Genomic DNA, 7,500 nt, shown 5'->3' with positions numbered 1-7,500 from the left:
GGGGGGGGTAGAAACCTCACATGGCGTGTTAGTGTCTTTCTCCTGTTAGTGTCTTTCTCCCCCCCCCACACACACACACAAACATACACACACAGAGCACCTAATCTAGCATCTGACGCAGTTACACTAGATTTTAGTTCTGGGGTTCTGAGATTAGCCATTAGCCATGACCAAGAGAAGTACTGTAACAAGTAGCTATAGTAAAGGGTAGGTCTAAACCTGTTGTTAGCTATAGTAAAGGGTAGGTCTAAACCTGTTGTTAGCTATAGTAAAGGGTAGGTCTAAACCTGTTGTTAGCTATAGTAAAGGGTAGGTCTAAACCTGTTGTTATCTATGGTAAAGGGTAGGTCTAAACCTGTTGTTATCTATAGTAAAGGGTAGATCTAAACCTGTTGTTATCTATGGTAAATGGTAGGTCTAAACCTGTTGTTAGCTATAGTAAAGGGTAGGTCTAAACCTGTTGTTAGCTATAGTAAAGGGTAGGTCTAAACCCGTTGTTATCTATAGTAAAGGGTAGGTCTAAACCTGTTGTTATCTATAGTAAAGGGTAGGTCTAAACCTGTTGTTATCTATAGTAAAGGGTAGATCTAAACCTGTTGTTAGCTATAGTAAAGGGTAGGTCTAAACCTGTTGTTATCTATAGTAAAGGGTAGGTCTAAACCTGTTGTTATCTATAGTAAAAACCTGTTGGCTAGGTCTAAACCTGTTGTTAGCTATAGTAAAGGGTAGGTCTAAACCTGTTGTTATCTATAGTAAAGGGTAGGTCTAAACCTGTTGTTAGCTATAGTAAAGGGTAGGTCTAAACCTTGTTGTTAGTAAAGGGTAGGTCTAAACCTAGTAAAGGGTAGGTCTAAACCTGTTGTTAGCTATAGTAAAGGGTAGGTCTAAACCTGTTGTTATCTATAGTAAAGGGTAGGTCTAAACCTGTTGTTATCTATAGTAAAGGGTAGGTCTAAACCTGTTGTTATCTATAGTAAAGGGTAGGTCTAAACCTGTTGTTATCTATAGTAAAGGGTAGGTCTAAACCTGTTGTTATCTATAGTAAAGGGTAGGTCTAAACCTGTTGTTATCTATAGTAAAGGGTAGGTCTAAACCTGTTGTTATCTATAGTAAAGGGTAGGTCTAAACCTGTTGTTATCTATAGTAAAGGGTAGGTCTAAACCTGTTGTTATCTATAGTAAAGGGTAGGTCTAAACCTGTTGTTATCTATAGTAAAGGGTAGGTCTAAACCTGTTGTTATCTATAGTAAAGGGTAGGTCTAAACCTGTTGTTATCTATAGTAAAGGGTAGGTCTAAACCTGTTGTTATCTATAGTAAAGGGTAGGTCTAAACCTGTTGTTATCTATAGTAAAGGGTAGGTCTAAACCTGTTGTTATCTATAGTAAAGGGTAGGTCTAAACCTGTTGTTATCTATAGTAAAGGGTAGGTCTAAACCTGTTGTTATCTATAGTAAAGGGTAGGTCTAAACCTGTTGTTATCTATAGTAAAGGGTAGGTCTAAACCTGTTGTTATCTATAGTAAAGGGTAGGTCTAAACCTGTTGTTATCTATAGTAAAGGGTAGGTCTAAACCTGTTGTTATCTATAGTAAAGGGTAGGTCTAAACCTGTTGTTATCTATAGTAAAGGGTAGGTCTAAACCTGTTGTTATCTATAGTAAAGGGTAGGTCTGAACCTGTTGTTATCTATAGTAAAGGGTAGGTCTAAACCTGTTGTTATCTATAGTAAAGGGTAGGTCTAAACCTGTTGTTATCTATAGTAAAGGGTAGGTCTAAACCTGTTGTTATCTATAGTAAAGGGTAGGTCTAAACCTGTTGTTATCTATAGTAAAGGGTAGGTCTAAACCTGTTGTTATCTATAGTAAAGGGTAGGTCTAAACCTGTTGTTAGCTATAGTAAAGGGTAGGTCTAAACCTGTTGTTATCTATAGTAAAGGATAGGTCTAAACCTGTTGTTATCTATAGTAAAGGGTAGGTCTAAACCTGTTGTTAGCTATAGTAAAGGGTAGGTCTAAACCTGTTGTTATCTATAGTAAAGGGTAGATCTAAACCTGTTAGCTATAGTAAAGGGTAGGTCTAAACCTGTTGTTATCTATAGTAAAGGGTAGGTCTAAACCTGTTGTTATCTATAGTAAAGGGTAGGTCTGAACCTGTTGTGGACCTGTTGCTCATCTAGAACTAGTAACTATGTAGTCCATTGCTTATGATGTAATGAGCTGCTAATGAATGTATGTAACACACTATATAGCATTATAAAGATTATATAGTGACACTAATGAACATGACAGCAGTTTTACTAAGTTTACCTGCCAAGTTATTTCATCCTGTACCCTCGAATTTTCACACCGCGGATTTGACATGTAGCGACACATCTCAATAAAATGCAAATCAAGAGAAAAGGTTACTGACACGATGTCATATTTAATATTTAATAGTATCTCCCAACACCCATTCCATAGAAGGTAATCTTGTCCTCCAGACAGCAGATCACTTTGAATATTAATGTCAAATTAATATTTGAATATTTTCTTTTTTAATTATGTCAAAATAAACTGCTTGGAAGATGACAGTATTCGCTCACGATGATAATATCTGACGATCTGAGTTTTGACAGGGTCATAGTTTTACTGTTATCATGATGAGACACTTCAGAAATATATTGTTTTGCTTTAACCTTAGCTGATGGTGCCAAAATGTTGAGAGAGAGAGCGAGACAGAGAGATAGAGAGAAAGGAAGAATGAGAGAGAGAGAGGGACAGAGTGAGAGAGCAGAAAGAGTGGAGAGAGAGATAGATAGAAACAGAGAGACAGAGAGAGCAAGGTGGAGAGAGAGAGGGACAGAGTGAGAGAGCAGAAAGAGTGAGAGAGATAGATAGAAACAGAGAGACAGAGTGGAGAGAGAGATGAGAGAGCAGAAAGAGTGGAGAGAGAGATAGAAAAACAGAGAGACAGAGAGAGAGCAAGGTGGAGAGAGAGAGGGACAGAGTGAGAGAGCAGAAAGAGTGGAGAGAGAGATAGATAGAAACAGAGAGACAGAGAGAGCAAGGTGGAGAGAGAGAGAGAGAGGGACAGAGTGAGAGAGCAGAAAGAGTGGAGAGAGAGATAGATAGAAACAGAGAGACAGAGAGAGAGCAAGGTGGAGAGAGAGAGGGACAGAGTGAGAGAGCAGAAAGAGTGGAGAGAGAGATAGATAGAAACAGAGAGACAGAGAGAGCAAGGTGGAGAGAGAAAACGATAAAAGGTTTAAATGCCTGTGATCTCTCTCTATGTTCTTGGCTGCTGATTTGCCTTGTTGTGCCAGGCTCTATGAAAGCTGTTAGCTCAACCTGGCTGCTACACAGCCATTTGTTATGGCCTAAATGCTGCTGAGCGCTGAGTCTACTTCACAAGGATAATCCCTAACGTAGCACTAATTTGTGAGTAATTTGGTTCCCATTTTCACCAAAATGCAGTAAGATGAGACAGAGAGAGAGAGAGAGAGAGAGACAGAGAGAGATAGAGACAGGGAGAGAGAGAGAGAGAGACAGAGAGAGACAGAGAGACAGAGAGACAGGGAGAGAGAGAGAGAGAGAGAGAGAGAGAGAGAGAGAGAGAGAGAGAGAGAGAGAGAGAGAGAGAGAGAGAGAGAGAGAGAGAGAGAGAGAGAGAGAGAGAGAGAGAGAGAGAGAGACAGGGAGACAGAGAGAGAGAGACAGGGAGAGAGAGAGACAGAGAGAGAGATAGAGACAGGGAGAGAGAGAGAGAGAGAGAGAGAGAGAGAGAGAGAGAGAGAGAGAGAGAGAGAGAGAGGAGAGAGAGAGAGAGACAGAGAGAGAGAGAGAGACAGAGAGAGAGAGAGAGAGAGAGAGAGCGAGAGAGAGAGACAGGGAGAGAGAGCTGAAGGGTGGGACTGGTTGGTTTTCAGAGATAGACGGGAGGGGTTGAGGGTAGCTGAAGGGTGGGACTGGATGGTTTTCAGAGATAGAGGAGAGGGGTTGAGGGTAGCTGAAGGATGGGACTGGATGGTTTTCAGAGATAGAGGAGAGGGGTTGAGGGTAGCTGAAGGATGGGACTGGATGGTTTTCAGAGATAGATGGGAGGGGTTGAAGGTAGCTGAAGGGTGGGACTGGATGGTTTTCAGAGATAGATGGGAGGGGTTGAAGGTAGCTGAAGGGTGGGACTGGATGGTTTTCAGAGATAGATGGGAGGGGTTGAGGGTAGCTGAAGGATGGGACTGGATGGTTTTCAGAGATAGAGGAGAGGGGTTGAGGGTAGCTGAAGGGTGGGACTGGATGGTTTTCAGAGATAGACGGGAGGGGTTGAGGGTAGCTGAAGGGTGGGACTGGATGGTTTTCAGAGATAGAGGGAGGGGCTGAAGGTAGCTGAAGGGTGGGACTGGATGGTTTTCAGAGATAGATGGGAGGGGTTGAGGGTAGCTGAAGGGTGGGACTGGATGGTTTTCAGAGATAGATGGGAGGGGTTGAGGGTAGCTGAAGGGTGGGACTGGATGGTTTTCAGAGATAGAGGGAGGGGTTGAGGGTAGCTGAAGGGTGGGACTGGATGGTTTTCAGAGATAGACGGGAGGGGTTGAGGGTAGCTGAAGGGTGGGACTGGATGGTTTTCAGAGATAGAGGAGAGGGGTTGAGGGTAGCTGAAGGGTGGGACTGGATGGTTTTCAGAGATAGATGGGAGGGGTTGAGGGTAGCTGGAGGGTGGGACAAAAAAACATAAAAATAAGAAAAAGATAACTAATTACCAATGTACTGTGTCCGCAAAAATGTATACAGCTGGAAATAGATATTATAATAAAACATTTAAAATATATACTTGAATCCGTTTCGAAGACGGGTGGAAGAACGAAAATATATTAAAACAAGATCAAACAAATATATATGGGGGATTGGAAATGATGCAGACAATTACATTGATAGAATCCACAATCTATCTGCGATATTAAAACTGATCTACCCCTTAAAAAAATGTAAACACTTGAGAGTGGATGGCTATGAAGGATGACGGAGGAGAGGAAGGAGAGATACAATGAGGGAAAAGGAATGGAGATGGAAGTAAGAATTTGGAAGTAGAGAGGGATATGCAGAGGAGAAGAGAAGAAGAGAGAAGGAGAGAGGGATACGGAGAGGAGAAGAGAAGAGAAGAAGAGAGAAGGAGAGAGGGATATGCAGAGGAGAAGAGAAGAAGAGAGAAGGAGAGAGGGATATGGAGAGGAGAAGAGAAGAAGAGAGAAGGAGAGAGGGATATGGAGAGGAGAAGAGAAGAAGAGAAGGCGAGCGGGATATGCAGAGGAGAAGAGAAGAAGAGAGAAGGAGAGAGGGATATGCAGAGGAGAAGAGAAGAAGAGAGAAGGAGAGAGGGATACGGAGAAGAGAAGAGAAGAAGAGAGAAGGAGAGAGGGATATGGAGAGGAGAAGAGAAGAAGAGAGAAGGAGAGAGGGATATGCTGAGGAGAAGAGAAGAAGAGAGAAGGAGAGAGGGATACGGAGAAGAGAAGGAGAGATAAGGAGAGAGGGATACGGAGAAGAGAAGATAAGGAGAGAGAAGGAGAGAGGGATATGCAGAGGAGAAGAGGAGAGAAGGAGAGAGAAGGAGAGAGGGATATGCAAAGGAGAAGAGGAGAGAAGAGAGAAGGAGAGAGGGATATGCAGAGGAGAAGAGGAGAGAAGAGAGAAGGAGAGAGGGATATGCAGAGGAGAAAAGAAGAAGAGAGAAGGAGAGAGGGATATGGAGAGGAGAAGAGAAGAAGAGAGAAGGAGAGAGGGATATGCAGAGGAGAAGAGAAGAAGAGAGAAGGAGAGAGGGATACGGAGAAGAGAAGGAGAGATAAGGAGAGAGGGATACGGAGAAGAGAAGATAAGGAGAGAGAATTAGAAAGGGATATGCAGAGGAGAAGAGGAGAGAAGGAGAGAGAAGGAGAGAGGGATATGAAAGGAGAAGAGGAGAGAAGAGAGAAGGAGAGAGGGATATGCAGAGGAGAAGAGAAGAGAATAGAGAAGATATGCAGAGGAGAAAGAAGAAGAGAGGAGAAGAAGAGAGAGAGGAGAGGGATATGCAGAGGAGAAGAGGAGAGAAGAGGAGAGAGGGATGCAGAGGAGAAGAAGAGAGAAGAGAGAGAGAGAGGAGAAGAGGGATATGGAGAGGAGAAGAGAAGAGAAGAGAGAGAAGGAGAGAGGGATATGCAGAGGAGAAGAGAAGAAGAGAGAAGGAGAGGAGAGAGGGATAGAAGGAGAGAGAAGAGAGAGGGATACGAAGAGAGAGAAGGAGAGGAGGGGATACGGAGAAGAGAAGAGAAGAGAGAGAAGGAGAGATATGAGAGGAGAAGAGAAGAAGAGAGAAGGAGAGGGATATGAGGAGAAGAGAAGAAAGAGAGAAGGAGAGAGGATACGGAGAAGAGGGATACGGAGAGAGAGAAGAAGAAGAAGAGAGAAGGAGAGAGGGATACGGAGAGAGGAGAAGAGAAGAAGAGAGAAGGAGAGAGGGATACGGAGAGAGAAGAGAAGAAGAGAGAAGGAGAGAGGGATACGGAGAGGAGAAGAGAAGAAGAGAGAAGGAGAGAGGGATATGGAGAGGAGAAGAGAAGAAGAGAGAAGGAGAGAGGGATATGCTGAGGAGAAGGATACGAGAGAAGGAGAGAGAAGAGAGGAGAAGAGAGAAGAGAGGGAGAGAGGGATACGGAAAGGAGAAGAGGAGAGAAGAAGAAGAGAAGGGATATGCAGAGGAGAAGAGGAGAGGAGAAGGCAGGGATATGAGAGGAGAAAAGAAGAGAGAGAAGGAGAGAGGGATACGGAGAGGAGAAGAGAAGAAGAGAGAAGGAGAGAGGGATATGGAGAGGAGAAGAGAAGAAGAGAGAGAGAGGGATACGAAGGAGAAGAGGGATATGGAGAGGAGAAGAGGAGAGAAGAGAGAAGGAGAGAGGGATATGCAGAGGAGAAGAGAGAAGAGAGAAGAGAGAAGGAGAGAAGGGATACGGAGAGGAGAAGAGAGAAGAAGAGAGAAGGAGAGAGGGATACGGAGAGAGAGAGAAGAGAGATATGCAGAGGAGAAGAGAAGAAGAGAGAAGGAGGATATATGGAGAGGAGAAGATAAGAAGAGAAAGAAGAGAGGGATACTGAGAGGAGAAGAGAAGAGAGAGAAGAGAGAATATGCAGAGAGAAGAGAAGGTGAGAGAAGGAGATACGGAGAGGGAGAAGGAGAGAGAAGAGAGAAGGAGAGAGAGGGATACGGAGAAGAGAAGAGAAGAAGAGGGATATGAGAGGAGAAGAGAAGAAGAGAGAGAAGGAGAGAGGGATATGCAGGAGAAGGAGAAGAGAGAGAAGAGAGAGGATATGAATGAGAGAAGAGAAGAGAGAAGAGAGAAGGAGAGAGATATGCAGAGGAGAAGAGGAAGAAGAGAGAAGGAGAGAATATGCAGAGGAGAAGAGAAGAAGAGAGAAGGAGAGAGGGATATGGAGAGAGAAGAGAGAGAGAGAAGGAGAGAGGGATATGGAGAGGAGAAGAGAAGAAGAGAGAAG

At 43.6% G+C, this 7,500-nt stretch overlaps 1 protein-coding gene across 1 annotated transcript in view; it reads right to left on the bottom strand.

Moving 5' to 3' along the window:
- Positions 1-7,500, bottom strand: part of LOC124036646 (extracellular matrix organizing protein FRAS1-like) — a 142,273-nt gene that overhangs the window by 99,960 nt on the left and 34,813 nt on the right. The window lies entirely within an intron of this gene.

The sequence above is a fragment of the Oncorhynchus gorbuscha genome, linkage group LG05 (assembly GCF_021184085.1).
Source record: "Oncorhynchus gorbuscha isolate QuinsamMale2020 ecotype Even-year linkage group LG05, OgorEven_v1.0, whole genome shotgun sequence".
NCBI classification, from domain to species: Eukaryota; Metazoa; Chordata; class Actinopteri; order Salmoniformes; family Salmonidae; genus Oncorhynchus; species Oncorhynchus gorbuscha.
Note: the sequence above shows the minus strand (reverse complement) of the source record. Positions and strands in the feature narration are given on the sequence as shown.